This window comes from Anomaloglossus baeobatrachus, unplaced genomic scaffold, assembly GCF_048569485.1.
Source record: "Anomaloglossus baeobatrachus isolate aAnoBae1 unplaced genomic scaffold, aAnoBae1.hap1 Scaffold_4343, whole genome shotgun sequence".
Taxonomy (NCBI): domain Eukaryota; kingdom Metazoa; phylum Chordata; class Amphibia; order Anura; family Aromobatidae; genus Anomaloglossus; species Anomaloglossus baeobatrachus.
The window spans coordinates 173-16,685 of record NW_027443679.1 but is presented as its reverse complement, the minus strand read 5'-3'; the positions used below and the strand labels follow the sequence as shown (position 1 = coordinate 16,685).

The 16,513-nt window shown below is 46.3% G+C and overlaps 10 non-coding genes across 10 annotated transcripts; all 10 read right to left on the bottom strand.

Moving 5' to 3' along the window:
• Positions 1 to 1,168: 1,168 nt before the first annotated feature.
• LOC142279498 (U2 spliceosomal RNA) lies at positions 1,169 to 1,359 on the bottom strand. Its single transcript, XR_012742115.1, has one exon. It is a non-coding gene; the product is annotated as a U2 spliceosomal RNA (small nuclear RNA).
• Positions 1,360 to 2,746: 1,387 nt separating this feature from the next.
• LOC142279517 (U2 spliceosomal RNA) lies at positions 2,747 to 2,936 on the bottom strand. Its single transcript, XR_012742132.1, has one exon. It is a non-coding gene; the product is annotated as a U2 spliceosomal RNA (small nuclear RNA).
• Positions 2,937 to 4,322: 1,386 nt separating this feature from the next.
• Positions 4,323 to 4,512, bottom strand: LOC142279516 (U2 spliceosomal RNA). Its single transcript, XR_012742131.1, has one exon. It is a non-coding gene; the product is annotated as a U2 spliceosomal RNA (small nuclear RNA).
• A 1,385-nt stretch (positions 4,513 to 5,897) lies between these two features.
• Positions 5,898 to 6,088, bottom strand: LOC142279497 (U2 spliceosomal RNA). The gene has a single exon (XR_012742114.1). It is a non-coding gene; the product is annotated as a U2 spliceosomal RNA (small nuclear RNA).
• Positions 6,089 to 7,473: 1,385 nt separating this feature from the next.
• On the bottom strand, positions 7,474 to 7,664 carry LOC142279521 (U2 spliceosomal RNA). The gene has a single exon (XR_012742136.1). It is a non-coding gene; the product is annotated as a U2 spliceosomal RNA (small nuclear RNA).
• A 1,385-nt stretch (positions 7,665 to 9,049) lies between these two features.
• On the bottom strand, positions 9,050 to 9,240 carry LOC142279520 (U2 spliceosomal RNA). Its single transcript, XR_012742135.1, has one exon. It is a non-coding gene; the product is annotated as a U2 spliceosomal RNA (small nuclear RNA).
• A 1,384-nt stretch (positions 9,241 to 10,624) lies between these two features.
• On the bottom strand, positions 10,625 to 10,814 carry LOC142279518 (U2 spliceosomal RNA). Its single transcript, XR_012742133.1, has one exon. It is a non-coding gene; the product is annotated as a U2 spliceosomal RNA (small nuclear RNA).
• Positions 10,815 to 12,200: 1,386 nt separating this feature from the next.
• LOC142279519 (U2 spliceosomal RNA) lies at positions 12,201 to 12,391 on the bottom strand. The gene has a single exon (XR_012742134.1). It is a non-coding gene; the product is annotated as a U2 spliceosomal RNA (small nuclear RNA).
• A 1,385-nt stretch (positions 12,392 to 13,776) lies between these two features.
• On the bottom strand, positions 13,777 to 13,967 carry LOC142279508 (U2 spliceosomal RNA). Its single transcript, XR_012742124.1, has one exon. It is a non-coding gene; the product is annotated as a U2 spliceosomal RNA (small nuclear RNA).
• A 1,385-nt stretch (positions 13,968 to 15,352) lies between these two features.
• Positions 15,353 to 15,543, bottom strand: LOC142279496 (U2 spliceosomal RNA). The gene has a single exon (XR_012742113.1). It is a non-coding gene; the product is annotated as a U2 spliceosomal RNA (small nuclear RNA).
• Between the last annotated feature and the right edge of the window lie 970 nt (positions 15,544 to 16,513).

Genomic DNA, 16,513 nt, shown 5'->3' with positions numbered 1-16,513 from the left:
CAAGCAACTCCCCTCCCCCTTGCAGTCTTTCCAATTCACGATACAAAAAGACGGACAGGACAGGTTGCCTGACTTTCCGTCACTGCCACCCTTTGCCATCCTTACCCGTAGAAAGCCCTTTCATCATCCCCAAACCCTAATCTTTTCCCTTTCCTTCCCAGCCCCCAAACCCTGCCCTCTGTACCTTTCTCACCACCCGCTTCCCTTCTCCTGTCATCCCCCTACCACCCGGGAAAAAAAGAGATTGCCCCCTCCTTCCACTAGCCCACCCTCCCACCCAAAGAACAACTTCTTCTGCGCAGCTTGTTTTCTAGGCAGCAGCGCTATTGTGATGTCATCGGGGGGCATTGTGACAAGCCGCCAGTGTTCCGTCTCTTCATGTTGTGCACAGTTCAAACGGAAAATACATCAACAGGCAGACTACAGAAAAGCTTACTATCAAAGGTTAGAGGGGGGCTTTCTCAGAGGGCTTTTTACAGTTTTTCTATTCCCAATTAGCCGTTTAAGTGTACTTATTGAAAGTAGTAATTCTTTCATAGGCCGCCCTTTCTTAGTATTTGACGTTCCTTATATTGCGGTATGAGGCTTCGCAGTAGGTTGCAAACATTCATCACCCATGACTTTCCCCAATTGAGCTCAGAAGCTCAATGTCTATCATGACCTCTCTTTTAGAATGTCCAAGAGCAAGCAAACTATTCCTCCAGGAGAGGGCGCCAACAGACTACTAAAGAGATCATCATTACTCAAAGAAAACCCCAAAAACCAATGCATGATAGGAATAAACAGGTAACTTTCTTTGGAGTGGAAGCGGAGAGATCGCACCAGATGCCAATTCTAGATGTTATCACACCTGTGGTCACTGCAGCAGCAGGTGAATCCACTTTGTCCAAAAGGGATCTATTCCATTCAATTGCAAATGATCTAGATAAGACAGAGAACTGCAGCACGGGGACATAGCCGAGTTGGTCAGGTTGAGTGGTGATGAGTTTGCTATTTGGATGAATAAAGAAAGTCAAAAGTGTGAAAGATAAAAAACAAAAGGAGGAAGTGTGAAAAGTGAATGGGCCAAATTGAGGTGCATATGAAGACGTATGCTTTCTTCCAATTCATTAAATCGGGCTAATATGAATCAGGTGAATTGAGTTCTGCTTTTGGAAACTGGGTTAAGAAGGGGTGCACCGTTCCTGGAGGTACTGCAATACCAGGTCAATGCGTGGAGTGGACAGAGCAAGCTCTTTTTCCATCTCCCTGTTCTAAAAATCCATTTAATATATGGTCCCCAGATAGGGGACGTATCAGATATTAAACTGATAAGAACAGATACTACACTTGATCTTAGCCAAAAGGCCGAGAAGCGATAACCAGAATTGGTTTGGGCCTCGAGTGGCACCCTGGCCTATGCCGGACACATCTTAGGGAGAGAGAGCGAGAGGGAGACAAACCCACGCCTACACAAGACATTTTGTCACCCAAGCCAACCCTTGAAAAGGCTGCTTTGCAGAGCCAAAACAAGAAGAATGGTGCGTTTTGCAGCCGCCGCCCACTGCAATGAATCTGAATAACTCCTCCTTTAGGGCGCAAGCAACTCCCCTCCCCCTTGCAGTCTTTCCAATTCACGATACAAAAAGACGGACAGGACAGGTTGCCTGACTTTCCGTCACTGCCACCCTTTGCCATCCTTACCCGTAGAAAGCCCTTTCATCATCCCCAAACCCTAATCTTTTCCCTTTCCTTCCCAGCCCCCAAACCCTGCCCTCTGTACCTTTCTCACCACCCGCTTCCCTTCTCCTGTCATCCCCCTACCACCCGGGAAAAAAAGAGATTGCCCCCTCCTTCCACTAGCCCACCCTCCCACCCAAAGAACAACTTCTTCTGCGCAGCTTGTTTTCTAGGCAGCAGCGCTATTGTGATGTCATCGGGGGGCATTGTGACAAGCCGCCAGTGTTCCGTCTCTTCATGTTGTGCACAGTTCAAACGGAAAATACATCAACAGGCAGACTACAGAAAAGCTTACTATCAAAGGTTAGAGGGGGGCTTTCTCAGAGGGCTTTTTACAGTTTTTCTATTCCCAATTAGCCGTTTAAGTGTACTTATTGAAAGTAGTAATTCTTTCATAGGCCGCCCTTTCTTAGTATTTGACGTTCCTTATATTGCGGTATGAGGCTTCGCAGTAGGTTGCAAACATTCATCACCCATGACTTTCCCCAATTGAGCTCAGAAGCTCAATGTCTATCATGACCTCTCTTTTAGAATGTCCAAGAGCAAGCAAACTATTCCTCCAGGAGAGGGCGCCAACAGACTACTAAAGAGATCATCATTACTCAAAGAAAACCCCAAAAACCAATGCATGATAGGAATAAACAGGTAACTTTCTTTGGAGTGGAAGCGGAGAGATCGCACCAGATGCCAATTCTAGATGTTATCACACCTGTGGTCACTGCAGCAGCAGGTGAATCCACTTTGTCCAAAAGGGATCTATTCCATTCAATTGCAAATGATCTAGATAAGACAGAGAACTGCAGCACGGGGACATAGCCGAGTTGGTCAGGTTGAGTGGTGATGAGTTTGCTATTTGGATGAATAAAGAAAGTCAAAAGTGTGAAAGATAAAAAACAAAAGGAGGAAGTGTGAAAAGTGAATGGGCCAAATTGAGGTGCATATGAAGACGTATGCTTTCTTCCAATTCATTAAATCGGGCTAATATGAATCAGGTGAATTGAGTTCTGCTTTTGGAAACTGGGTTAAGAAGGGGTGCACCGTTCCTGGAGGTACTGCAATACCAGGTCAATGCGTGGAGTGGACAGAGCAAGCTCTTTTTCCATCTCCCTGTTCTAAAATCCATTTAATATATGGTCCCCAGATAGGGGACGTATCAGATATTAAACTGATAAGAACAGATACTACACTTGATCTTAGCCAAAAGGCCGAGAAGCGATAACCAGAATTGGTTTGGGCCTCGAGTGGCACCCTGGCCTATGCCGGACACATCTTAGGGAGAGAGAGCGAGAGGGAGACAAACCCACGCCTACACAAGACATTTTGTCACCCAAGCCAACCCTTGAAAAGGCTGCTTTGCAGAGCCAAAACAAGAAGAATGGTGCGTTTTGCAGCCGCCGCCCACTGCAATGAATCTGAATAACTCCTCCTTTAGGGCGCAAGCAACTCCCCTCCCCCTTGCAGTCTTTCCAATTCACGATACAAAAAGACGGACAGGACAGGTTGCCTGACTTTCCGTCACTGCCACCCTTTGCCATCCTTACCCGTAGAAAGCCCTTTCATCATCCCCAAACCCTAATCTTTTCCCTTTCCTTCCCAGCCCCCAAACCCTGCCCTCTGTACCTTTCTCACCACCCGCTTCCCTTCTCCTGTCATCCCCCTACCACCCGGGAAAAAAAGAGATTGCCCCCTCCTTCCACTAGCCCACCCTCCCACCCAAAGAACAACTTCTTCTGCGCAGCTTGTTTTCTAGGCAGCAGCGCTATTGTGATGTCATCGGGGGGCATTGTGACAAGCCGCCAGTGTTCCGTCTCTTCATGTTGTGCACAGTTCAAACGGAAAATACATCAACAGGCAGACTACAGAAAAGCTTACTATCAAAGGTTAGAGGGGGGCTTTCTCAGAGGGCTTTTTACAGTTTTTCTATTCCCAATTAGCCGTTTAAGTGTACTTATTGAAAGTAGTAATTCTTTCATAGGCCGCCCTTTCTTAGTATTTGACGTTCCTTATATTGCGGTATGAGGCTTCGCAGTAGGTTGCAAACATTCATCACCCATGACTTTCCCCAATTGAGCTCAGAAGCTCAATGTCTATCATGACCTCTCTTTTAGAATGTCCAAGAGCAAGCAACTATTCCTCCAGGAGAGGGCGCCAACAGACTACTAAAGAGATCATCATTACTCAAAGAAAACCCCAAAAACCAATGCATGATAGGAATAAACAGGTAACTTTCTTTGGAGTGGAAGCGGAGAGATCGCACCAGATGCCAATTCTAGATGTTATCACACCTGTGGTCACTGCAGCAGCAGGTGAATCCACTTTGTCCAAAAGGGATCTATTCCATTCAATTGCAAATGATCTAGATAAGACAGAGAACTGCAGCACGGGGACATAGCCGAGTTGGTCAGGTTGAGTGGTGATGAGTTTGCTATTTGGATGAATAAAGAAAGTCAAAAGTGTGAAAGATAAAAAACAAAAGGAGGAAGTGTGAAAAGTGAATGGGCCAAATTGAGGTGCATATGAAGACGTATGCTTTCTTCCAATTCATTAAATCGGGCTAATATGAATCAGGTGAATTGAGTTCTGCTTTTGGAAACTGGGTTAAGAAGGGGTGCACCGTTCCTGGAGGTACTGCAATACCAGGTCAATGCGTGGAGTGGACAGAGCAAGCTCTTTTTCCATCTCCCTGTTCTAAAAATCCATTTAATATATGGTCCCCAGATAGGGGACGTATCAGATATTAAACTGATAAGAACAGATACTACACTTGATCTTAGCCAAAGGCCGAGAAGCGATAACCAGAATTGGTTTGGGCCTCGAGTGGCACCCTGGCCTATGCCGGACACATCTTAGGGAGAGAGAGCGAGAGGGAGACAAACCCCACGCCTACACAAGACATTTTGTCACCCAAGCCAACCTTGAAAAGGCTGCTTTGCAGAGCCAAAACAAGAAGAATGGTGCGTTTTGCAGCCGCCGCCCACTGCAATGAATCTGAATAACTCCTCCTTTAGGGCGCAAGCAACTCCCCTCCCCCTTGCAGTCTTTCCAATTCACGATACAAAAAGACGGACAGGACAGGTTGCCTGACTTTCCGTCACTGCCACCCTTTGCCATCCTTACCCGTAGAAAGCCCTTTCATCATCCCCAAACCCTAATCTTTTCCTTTCCTTCCCAGCCCCCAAACCCTGCCCTCTGTACCTTTCTCACCACCCGCTTCCCTTCTCCTGTCATCCCCCTACCACCCGGGAAAAAAAGAGATTGCCCCCTCCTTCCACTAGCCCACCCTCCCACCCAAAGAACAACTTCTTCTGCGCAGCTTGTTTTCTAGGCAGCAGCGCTATTGTGATGTCATCGGGGGGCATTGTGACAAGCCGCCAGTGTTCCGTCTCTTCATGTTGTGCACAGTTCAAACGGAAAATACATCAACAGGCAGACTACAGAAAAGCTTACTATCAAAGGTTAGAGGGGGCTTTCTCAGAGGGCTTTTTACAGTTTTTCTATTCCCAATTAGCCGTTTAAGTGTACTTATTGAAAGTAGTAATTCTTTCATAGGCCGCCCTTTCTTAGTATTTGACGTTCCTTATATTGCGGTATGAGGCTTCGCAGTAGGTTGCAAACATTCATCACCCATGACTTTCCCCAATTGAGCTCAGAAGCTCAATGTCTATCATGACCTCTCTTTTAGAATGTCCAAGAGCAAGCAAACTATTCCTCCAGGAGAGGGCGCCAACAGACTACTAAAGAGATCATCATTACTCAAAGAAAACCCCAAAAACCAATGCATGATAGGAATAAACAGGTAACTTTCTTTGGAGTGGAAGCGGAGAGATCGCACCAGATGCCAATTCTAGATGTTATCACACCTGTGGTCACTGCAGCAGCAGGTGAATCCACTTTGTCCAAAAGGGATCTATTCCATTCAATTGCAAATGATCTAGATAAGACAGAGAACTGCAGCACGGGGACATAGCCGAGTTGGTCAGGTTGAGTGGTGATGAGTTTGCTATTTGGATGAATAAAGAAAGTCAAAAGTGTGAAAGATAAAAAACAAAAGGAGGAAGTGTGAAAAGTGAATGGGCCAAATTGAGGTGCATATGAAGACGTATGCTTTCTTCCAATTCATTAAATCGGGCTAATATGAATCAGGTGAATTGAGTTCTGCTTTTGGAAACTGGGTTAAGAAGGGGTGCACCGTTCCTGGAGGTACTGCAATACCAGGTCAATGCGTGGAGTGGACAGAGCAAGCTCTTTTTCCATCTCCCTGTTCTAAAAATCCATTTAATATATGGTCCCCAGATAGGGGACGTATCAGATATTAAACTGATAAGAACAGATACTACACTTGATCTTAGCCAAAAGGCCGAGAAGCGATAACCAGAATTGGTTTGGGCCTCGAGTGGCACCCTGGCCTATGCCGGACACATCTTAGGGAGAGAGAGCGAGAGGGAGACAAACCCACGCCTACACAAGACATTTTGTCACCCAAGCCAACCCTTGAAAAGGCTGCTTTGCAGAGCCAAAACAAGAAGAATGGTGCGTTTTGCAGCCGCCGCCCACTGCAATGAATCTGAATAACTCCTCCTTTAGGGCGCAAGCAACTCCCCTCCCCCTTGCAGTCTTTCCAATTCACGATACAAAAAGACGGACAGGACAGGTTGCCTGACTTTCCGTCACTGCCACCCTTTGCCATCCTTACCCGTAGAAAGCCCTTTCATCATCCCCAAACCCTAATCTTTTCCCTTTCCTTCCCAGCCCCCAAACCCTGCCCTCTGTACCTTTCTCACCACCCGCTTCCCTTCTCCTGTCATCCCCCTACCACCGGGAAAAAAAGAGATTGCCCCCTCCTTCCACTAGCCCACCCTCCCACCCAAAGAACAACTTCTTCTGCGCAGCTTGTTTTCTAGGCAGCAGCGCTATTGTGATGTCATCGGGGGGCATTGTGACAAGCCGCCAGTGTTCCGTCTCTTCATGTTGTGCACAGTTCAAACGGAAAATACATCAACAGGCAGACTACAGAAAAGCTTACTATCAAAGGTTAGAGGGGGGCTTTCTCAGAGGGCTTTTTACAGTTTTTCTATTCCCAATTAGCCGTTTAAGTGTACTTATTGAAAGTAGTAATTCTTTCATAGGCCGCCCTTTCTTAGTATTTGACGTTCCTTATATTGCGGTATGAGGCTTCGCAGTAGGTTGCAAACATTCATCACCCATGACTTTCCCCAATTGAGCTCAGAAGCTCAATGTCTATCATGACCTCTCTTTTAGAATGTCCAAGAGCAAGCAAACTATTCCTCCAGGAGAGGGCGCCAACAGACTACTAAAGAGATCATCATTACTCAAAGAAAACCCCAAAAACCAATGCATGATAGGAATAAACAGGTAACTTTCTTTGGAGTGGAAGCGGAGAGATCGCACCAGATGCCAATTCTAGATGTTATCACACCTGTGGTCACTGCAGCAGCAGGTGAATCCACTTTGTCCAAAAGGGATCTATTCCATTCAATTGCAAATGATCTAGATAAGACAGAGAACTGCAGCACGGGGACATAGCCGAGTTGGTCAGGTTGAGTGGTGATGAGTTTGCTATTTGGATGAATAAAGAAAGTCAAAGTGTGAAAGATAAAAAACAAAAGGAGGAAGTGTGAAAAGTGAATGGGCCAAATTGAGGTGCATATGAAGACGTATGCTTTCTTCCAATTCATTAAATCGGGCTAATATGAATCAGGTGAATTGAGTTCTGCTTTTGGAAACTGGGTTAAGAAGGGGTGCACCGTTCCTGGAGGTACTGCAATACCAGGTCAATGCGTGGAGTGGACAGAGCAAGCTCTTTTTCCATCTCCCTGTTCTAAAAATCCATTTAATATATGGTCCCCAGATAGGGGACGTATCAGATATTAAACTGATAAGAACAGATACTACACTTGATCTTAGCCAAAAGGCCGAGAAGCGATAACCAGAATTGGTTTGGGCCTCGAGTGGCACCCTGGCCTATGCCGGACACATCTTAGGGAGAGAGAGCGAGAGGGAGACAAACCCACGCCTACACAAGACATTTTGTCACCCAAGCCAACCCTTGAAAAGGCTGCTTTGCAGAGCCCAAAACAAGAAGAATGGTGCGTTTTGCAGCCGCCGCCCACTGCAATGAATCTGAATAACTCCTCCTTTAGGGCGCAAGCAACTCCCCTCCCCCTTGCAGTCTTTCCAATTCACGATACAAAAAGACGGACAGGACAGGTTGCCTGACTTTCCGTCACTGCCACCCTTTGCCATCCTTACCCGTAGAAAGCCCTTTCATCATCCCCAAACCCTAATCTTTTCCCTTTCCTTCCCAGCCCCCAAACCCTGCCCTCTGTACCTTTCTCACACCCGCTTCCCTTCTCCTGTCATCCCCCTACCACCCGGGAAAAAAGAGATTGCCCCCTCCTTCCACTAGCCCACCCTCCCACCCAAAGAACAACTTCTTCTGCGCAGCTTGTTTTCTAGGCAGCAGCGCTATTGTGATGTCATCGGGGGGCATTGTGACAAGCCGCCAGTGTTCCGTCTCTTCATGTTGTGCACAGTTCAAACGGAAAATACATCAACAGGCAGACTACAGAAAAGCTTACTATCAAAGGTTAGAGGGGGGCTTTCTCAGAGGGCTTTTTACAGTTTTTCTATTCCCAATTAGCCGTTTAAGTGTACTTATTGAAAGTAGTAATTCTTTCATAGGCCGCCCTTTCTTAGTATTTGACGTTCCTTATATTGCGGTATGAGGCTTCGCAGTAGGTTGCAAACATTCATCACCCATGACTTTCCCCAATTGAGCTCAGAAGCTCAATGTCTATCATGACCTCTCTTTTAGAATGTCCAAGAGCAAGCAAACTATTCCTCCAGGAGAGGGCGCCAACAGACTACTAAAGAGATCATCATTACTCAAAGAAAACCCCAAAAACCAATGCATGATAGGAATAAACAGGTAACTTTCTTTGGAGTGGAAGCGGAGAGATCGCACCAGATGCCAATTCTAGATGTTATCACACCTGTGGTCACTGCAGCAGCAGGTGAATCCACTTTGTCCAAAAGGGATCTATTCCATTCAATTGCAAATGATCTAGATAAGACAGAGAACTGCAGCACGGGGACATAGCCGAGTTGGTCAGGTTGAGTGGTGATGAGTTTGCTATTTGGATGAATAAAGAAAGTCAAAAGTGTGAAAGATAAAAAACAAAAGGAGGAAGTGTGAAAAGTGAATGGGCAAATTGAGGTGCATATGAAGACGTATGCTTTCTTCCAATTCATTAAATCGGGCTAATATGAATCAGGTGAATTGAGTTCTGCTTTTGGAAACTGGGTTAAGAAGGGGTGCACCGTTCCTGGAGGTACTGCAATACCAGGTCAATGCGTGGAGTGGACAGAGCAAGCTCTTTTTCCATCTCCCTGTTCTAAAAATCCATTTAATATATGGTCCCCAGATAGGGGACGTATCAGATATTAAACTGATAAGAACAGATACTACACTTGATCTTAGCCAAAAGGCCGAGAAGCGATAACCAGAATTGGTTTGGGCTCGAGTGGCACCCTGGCCTATGCCGGACACATCTTAGGGAGAGAGAGCGAGAGGGAGACAAACCCACGCCTACACAAGACATTTTGTCACCCAAGCCAACCCTTGAAAGGCTGCTTTGCAGAGCCAAAACAAGAAGAATGGTGCGTTTTGCAGCCGCCGCCCACTGCAATGAATCTGAATAACTCCTCCTTTAGGGCGCAAGCAACTCCCCTCCCCCTTGCAGTCTTTCCAATTCACGATACAAAAAGACGGACAGGACAGGTTGCCTGACTTTCCGTCACTGCCACCCTTTGCCATCCTTACCCGTAGAAAGCCCTTTCATCATCCCCAAACCCTAATCTTTTCCCTTTCCTTCCCAGCCCCCAAACCCTGCCCTCTGTACCTTTCTCACCACCCGCTTCCCTTCTCCTGTCATCCCCCTACCACCCGGGAAAAAAAGAGATTGCCCCCTCCTTCCACTAGCCCACCCTCCCACCCAAAGAACAACTTCTTCTGCGCAGCTTGTTTTCTAGGCAGCAGCGCTATTGTGATGTCATCGGGGGGCATTGTGACAAGCCGCCAGTGTTCCGTCTCTTCATGTTGTGCACAGTTCAAACGGAAAATACATCAACAGGCAGACTACAGAAAAGCTTACTATCAAAGGTTAGAGGGGGGCTTTCTCAGAGGGCTTTTTACAGTTTTTCTATTCCCAATTAGCCGTTTAAGTGTACTTATTGAAAGTAGTAATTCTTTCATAGGCCGCCCTTTCTTAGTATTTGACGTTCCTTATATTGCGGTATGAGGCTTCGCAGTAGGTTGCAAACATTCATCACCCATGACTTTCCCCAATTGAGCTCAGAAGCTCAATGTCTATCATGACCTCTCTTTTAGAATGTCCAAGAGCAAGCAAACTATTCCTCCAGGAGAGGGCGCCAACAGACTACTAAAGAGATCATCATTACTCAAAGAAAACCCCAAAACCAATGCATGATAGGAATAAACAGGTAACTTTCTTTGGAGTGGAAGCGGAGAGATCGCACCAGATGCCAATTCTAGATGTTATCACACCTGTGGTCACTGCAGCAGCAGGTGAATCCACTTTGTCCAAAAGGGATCTATTCCATTCAATTGCAAATGATCTAGATAAGACAGAGAACTGCAGCACGGGGACATAGCCGAGTTGGTCAGGTTGAGTGGTGATGAGTTTGCTATTTGGATGAATAAAGAAAGTCAAAAGTGTGAAAGATAAAAAACAAAAGGAGGAAGTGTGAAAAGTGAATGGGCCAAATTGAGGTGCATATGAAGACGTATGCTTTCTTCCAATTCATTAAATCGGGCTAATATGAATCAGGTGAATTGAGTTCTGCTTTTGGAAACTGGGTTAAGAAGGGGTGCACCGTTCCTGGAGGTACTGCAATACCAGGTCAATGCGTGGAGTGGACAGAGCAAGCTCTTTTTCCATCTCCCTGTTCTAAAAATCCATTTAATATATGGTCCCAGATAGGGGACGTATCAGATATTAAACTGATAAGAACAGATACTACACTTGATCTTAGCCAAAAGGCCGAGAAGCGATAACCAGAATTGGTTTGGGCCTCGAGTGGCACCCTGGCCTATGCCGGACACATCTTAGGGAGAGAGAGCGAGAGGGAGACAAACCCACGCCTACACAAGACATTTTGTCACCCAAGCCAACCCTTGAAAAGGCTGCTTTGCAGAGCCAAAACAAGAAGAATGGTGCGTTTTGCAGCCGCCGCCCACTGCAATGAATCTGAATAACTCCTCCTTTAGGGCGCAAGCAACTCCCCTCCCCCTTGCAGTCTTTCCAATTCACGATACAAAAAGACGGACAGGACAGGTTGCCTGACTTTCCGTCACTGCCACCCTTTGCCATCCTTACCCGTAGAAAGCCCTTTCATCATCCCCAAACCCTAATCTTTTCCCTTTCCTTCCCAGCCCCCAAACCCTGCCCTCTGTACCTTTCTCACCACCCGCTTCCCTTCTCCTGTCATCCCCCTACCACCCGGGAAAAAAAGAGATTGCCCCCTCCTTCCACTAGCCCACCCTCCCACCCAAAGAACAACTTCTTCTGCGCAGCTTGTTTTCTAGGCAGCAGCGCTATTGTGATGTCATCGGGGGGCATTGTGACAAGCCGCCAGTGTTCCGTCTCTTCATGTTGTGCACAGTTCAAACGGAAAATACATCAACAGGCAGACTACAGAAAAGCTTACTATCAAAGGTTAGAGGGGGGCTTTCTCAGAGGGCTTTTTACAGTTTTTCTATTCCCAATTAGCCGTTTAAGTGTACTTATTGAAAGTAGTAATTCTTTCATAGGCCGCCCTTTCTTAGTATTTGACGTTCCTTATATTGCGGTATGAGGCTTCGCAGTAGGTTGCAAACATTCATCACCCATGACTTTCCCCAATTGAGCTCAGAAGCTCAATGTCTATCATGACCTCTCTTTTAGAATGTCCAAGAGCAAGCAAACTATTCCTCCAGGAGAGGGCGCCAACAGACTACTAAAGAGATCATCATTACTCAAAGAAAACCCCAAAAACCAATGCATGATAGGAATAAACAGGTAACTTTCTTTGGAGTGGAAGCGGAGAGATCGCACCAGATGCCAATTCTAGATGTTATCACACCTGTGGTCACTGCAGCAGCAGGTGAATCCACTTTGTCCAAAAGGGATCTATTCCATTCAATTGCAAATGATCTAGATAAGACAGAGAACTGCAGCACGGGGACATAGCCGAGTTGGTCAGGTTGAGTGGTGATGAGTTTGCTATTTGGATGAATAAAGAAAGTCAAAAGTGTGAAAGATAAAAAACAAAAGGAGGAAGTGTGAAAAGTGAATGGGCCAAATTGAGGTGCATATGAAGACGTATGCTTTCTTCCAATTCATTAAATCGGGCTAATATGAATCAGGTGAATTGAGTTCTGCTTTTGGAAACTGGTTAAGAAGGGGTGCACCGTTCCTGGAGGTACTGCAATACCAGGTCAATGCGTGGAGTGGACAGAGCAAGCTCTTTTTCCATCTCCCTGTTCTAAAAATCCATTTAATATATGGTCCCCAGATAGGGGACGTATCAGATATTAAACTGATAAGAACAGATACTACACTTGATCTTAGCCAAAAGGCCGAGAAGCGATAACCAGAATTGGTTTGGGCCTCGAGTGGCACCCTGGCCTATGCCGGACACATCTTAGGGAGAGAGAGCGAGAGGGAGACAAACCCACGCCTACACAAGACATTTTGTCACCCAAGCCAACCCTTGAAAAGGCTGCTTTGCAGAGCCAAAACAAGAAGAATGGTGCGTTTTGCAGCCGCCGCCCACTGCAATGAATCTGAATAACTCCTCCTTTAGGGCGCAAGCAACTCCCCTCCCCCTTGCAGTCTTTCCAATTCACGATACAAAAAGACGGACAGGACAGGTTGCCTGACTTTCCGTCACTGCCACCCTTTGCCATCCTTACCCGTAGAAAGCCCTTTCATCATCCCCAAACCCTAATCTTTTCCTTTCCTTCCCAGCCCCCAAACCCTGCCCTCTGTACCTTTCTCACCACCCGCTTCCCTTCTCCTGTCATCCCCCTACCACCCGGGAAAAAAAGAGATTGCCCCCTCCTTCCACTAGCCCACCTCCCACCCAAAGAACAACTTCTTCTGCGCAGCTTGTTTTCTAGGCAGCAGCGCTATTGTGATGTCATCGGGGGGCATTGTGACAAGCCGCCAGTGTTCCGTCTCTTCATGTTGTGCACAGTTCAAACGGAAAATACATCAACAGGCAGACTACAGAAAAGCTTACTATCAAAGGTTAGAGGGGGGCTTTCTCAGAGGGCTTTTTACAGTTTTTCTATTCCCAATTAGCCGTTTAAGTGTACTTATTGAAAGTAGTAATTCTTTCATAGGCCGCCCTTTCTTAGTATTTGACGTTCCTTATATTGCGGTATGAGGCTTCGCAGTAGGTTGCAAACATTCATCACCCATGACTTTCCCCAATTGAGCTCAGAAGCTCAATGTCTATCATGACCTCTCTTTTAGAATGTCCAAGAGCAAGCAAACTATTCCTCCAGGAGAGGGCGCCAACAGACTACTAAAGAGATCATCATTACTCAAAGAAAACCCCAAAAACCAATGCATGATAGGAATAAACAGGTAACTTTCTTTGGAGTGGAAGCGGAGAGATCGCACCAGATGCCAATTCTAGATGTTATCACACCTGTGGTCACTGCAGCAGCAGGTGAATCCACTTTGTCCAAAAGGGATCTATTCCATTCAATTGCAAATGATCTAGATAAGACAGAGAACTGCAGCACGGGGACATAGCCGAGTTGGTCAGGTTGAGTGGTGATGAGTTTGCTATTTGGATGAATAAAGAAAGTCAAAAGTGTGAAAGATAAAAAACAAAAGGAGGAAGTGTGAAAAGTGAATGGGCCAAATTGAGGTGCATATGAAGACGTATGCTTTCTTCCAATTCATTAAATCGGGCTAATATGAATCAGGTGAATTGAGTTCTGCTTTTGGAAACTGGGTTAAGAAGGGGTGCACCGTTCCTGGAGGTACTGCAATACCAGGTCAATGCGTGGAGTGGACAGAGCAAGCTCTTTTTCCATCTCCCTGTTCTAAAAATCCATTTAATATATGGTCCCCAGATAGGGGACGTATCAGATATTAAACTGATAAGAACAGATACTACACTTGATCTTAGCCAAAAGGCCGAGAAGCGATAACCAGAATTGGTTGGGCCTCGAGTGGCACCCTGGCCTATGCCGGACACATCTTAGGGAGAGAGAGCGAGAGGGAGACAAACCCACGCCTACACAAGACATTTTGTCACCCAAGCCAACCCTTGAAAAGGCTGCTTTGCAGAGCCAAAACAAGAAGAATGGTGCGTTTTGCAGCCGCCGCCCACTGCAATGAATCTGAATAACTCCTCCTTTAGGGCGCAAGCAACTCCCCTCCCCCTTGCAGTCTTTCCAATTCACGATACAAAAAGACGGACAGGACAGGTTGCCTGACTTTCCGTCACTGCCACCCTTTGCCATCCTTACCCGTAGAAAGCCCTTTCATCATCCCCAAACCCTAATCTTTTCCCTTTCCTTCCCAGCCCCCAAACCCTGCCCTCTGTACCTTTCTCACCACCCGCTTCCCTTCTCCTGTCATCCCCCTACCACCCGGGAAAAAAAGAGATTGCCCCCTCCTTCCACTAGCCCACCCTCCCACCCAAAGAACAACTTCTTCTGCGCAGCTTGTTTTCTAGGCAGCAGCGCTATTGTGATGTCATCGGGGGGCATTGTGACAAGCCGCCAGTGTTCCGTCTCTTCATGTTGTGCACAGTTCAAACGGAAAATACATCAACAGGCAGACTACAGAAAAGCTTACTATCAAAGGTTAGAGGGGGGCTTTCTCAGAGGGCTTTTTACAGTTTTTCTATTCCCAATTAGCCGTTTAAGTGTACTTATTGAAAGTAGTAATTCTTTCATAGGCCGCCCTTTCTTAGTATTTGACGTTCCTTATATTGCGGTATGAGGCTTCGCAGTAGGTTGCAAACATTCATCACCCATGACTTTCCCCAATTGAGCTCAGAAGCTCAATGTCTATCATGACCTCTCTTTTAGAATGTCCAAGAGCAAGCAAACTATTCCTCCAGGAGAGGGCGCCAACAGACTACTAAAGAGATCATCATTACTCAAAGAAAACCCCAAAAACCAATGCATGATAGGAATAAACAGGTAACTTTCTTTGGAGTGGAAGCGGAGAGATCGCACCAGATGCCAATTCTAGATGTTATCACACCTGTGGTCACTGCAGCAGCAGGTGAATCCACTTTGTCCAAAAGGGATCTATTCCATTCAATTGCAAATGATCTAGATAAGACAGAGAACTGCAGCACGGGGACATAGCCGAGTTGGTCAGGTTGAGTGGTGATGAGTTTGCTATTTGGATGAATAAGAAAGTCAAAAGTGTGAAAGATAAAAAACAAAAGGAGGAAGTGTGAAAAGTGAATGGGCCAAATTGAGGTGCATATGAAGACGTATGCTTTCTTCCAATTCATTAAATCGGGCTAATATGAATCAGGTGAATTGAGTTCTGCTTTTGGAAACTGGGTTAAGAAGGGGTGCACCGTTCCTGGAGGTACTGCAATACCAGGTCAATGCGTGGAGTGGACAGAGCAAGCTCTTTTTCCATCTCCCTGTTCTAAAAATCCATTTAATATATGGTCCCCAGATAGGGGACGTATCAGATATTAAACTGATAAGAACAGATACTACACTTGATCTTAGCCAAAAGGCCGAGAAGCGATAACCAGAATTGGTTTGGGCCTCGAGTGGCACCCTGGCCTATGCCGGACACATCTTAGGGAGAGAGAGCGAGAGGGAGACAAACCCACGCCTACACAAGACATTTTGTCACCCAAGCCAACCCTTGAAAAGGCTGCTTTGCAGAGCCAAAACAAGAAGAATGGTGCGTTTTGCAGCCGCCGCCCACTGCAATGAATCTGAATAACTCCTCCTTTAGGGCGCAAGCAACTCCCCTCCCCCTTGCAGTCTTTCCAATTCACGATACAAAAAGACGGACAGGACAGGTTGCCTGACTTTCCGTCACTGCCACCCTTTGCCATCCTTACCCGTAGAAAGCCCTTTCATCATCCCCAAACCCTAATCTTTTCCCTTTCCTTCCCAGCCCCCAAACCCTGCCCTCTGTACCTTTCTCACCACCCGCTTCCCTTCTCCTGTCATCCCCCTACCACCCGGGAAAAAAAGAGATTGCCCCCTCCTTCCACTAGCCCACCCTCCCACCCAAAGAACAACTTCTTCTGCGCAGCTTGTTTTCTAGGCAGCAGCGCTATTGTGATGTCATCGGGGGGCATTGTGACAAGCCGCCAGTGTTCCGTCTCTTCATGTTGTGCACAGTTCAAACGGAAAATACATCAACAGGCAGACTACAGAAAAGCTTACTATCAAAGGTTAGAGGGGGGCTTTCTCAGAGGGCTTTTTACAGTTTTTCTATTCCCAATTAGCCGTTTAAGTGTACTTATTGAAAGTAGTAATTCTTTCATAGGCCGCCCTTTCTTAGTATTTGACGTTCCTTATATTGCGGTATGAGGCTTCGCAGTAGGTTGCAAACATTCATCACCCATGACTTTCCCCAATTGAGCTCAGAAGCTCAATGTCTATCATGACCTCTCTTTTAGAATGTCCAAGAGCAAGCAAACTATTCCTCCAGGAGAGGGCGCCAACAGACTACTAAAGAGATCATCATTACTCAAAGAA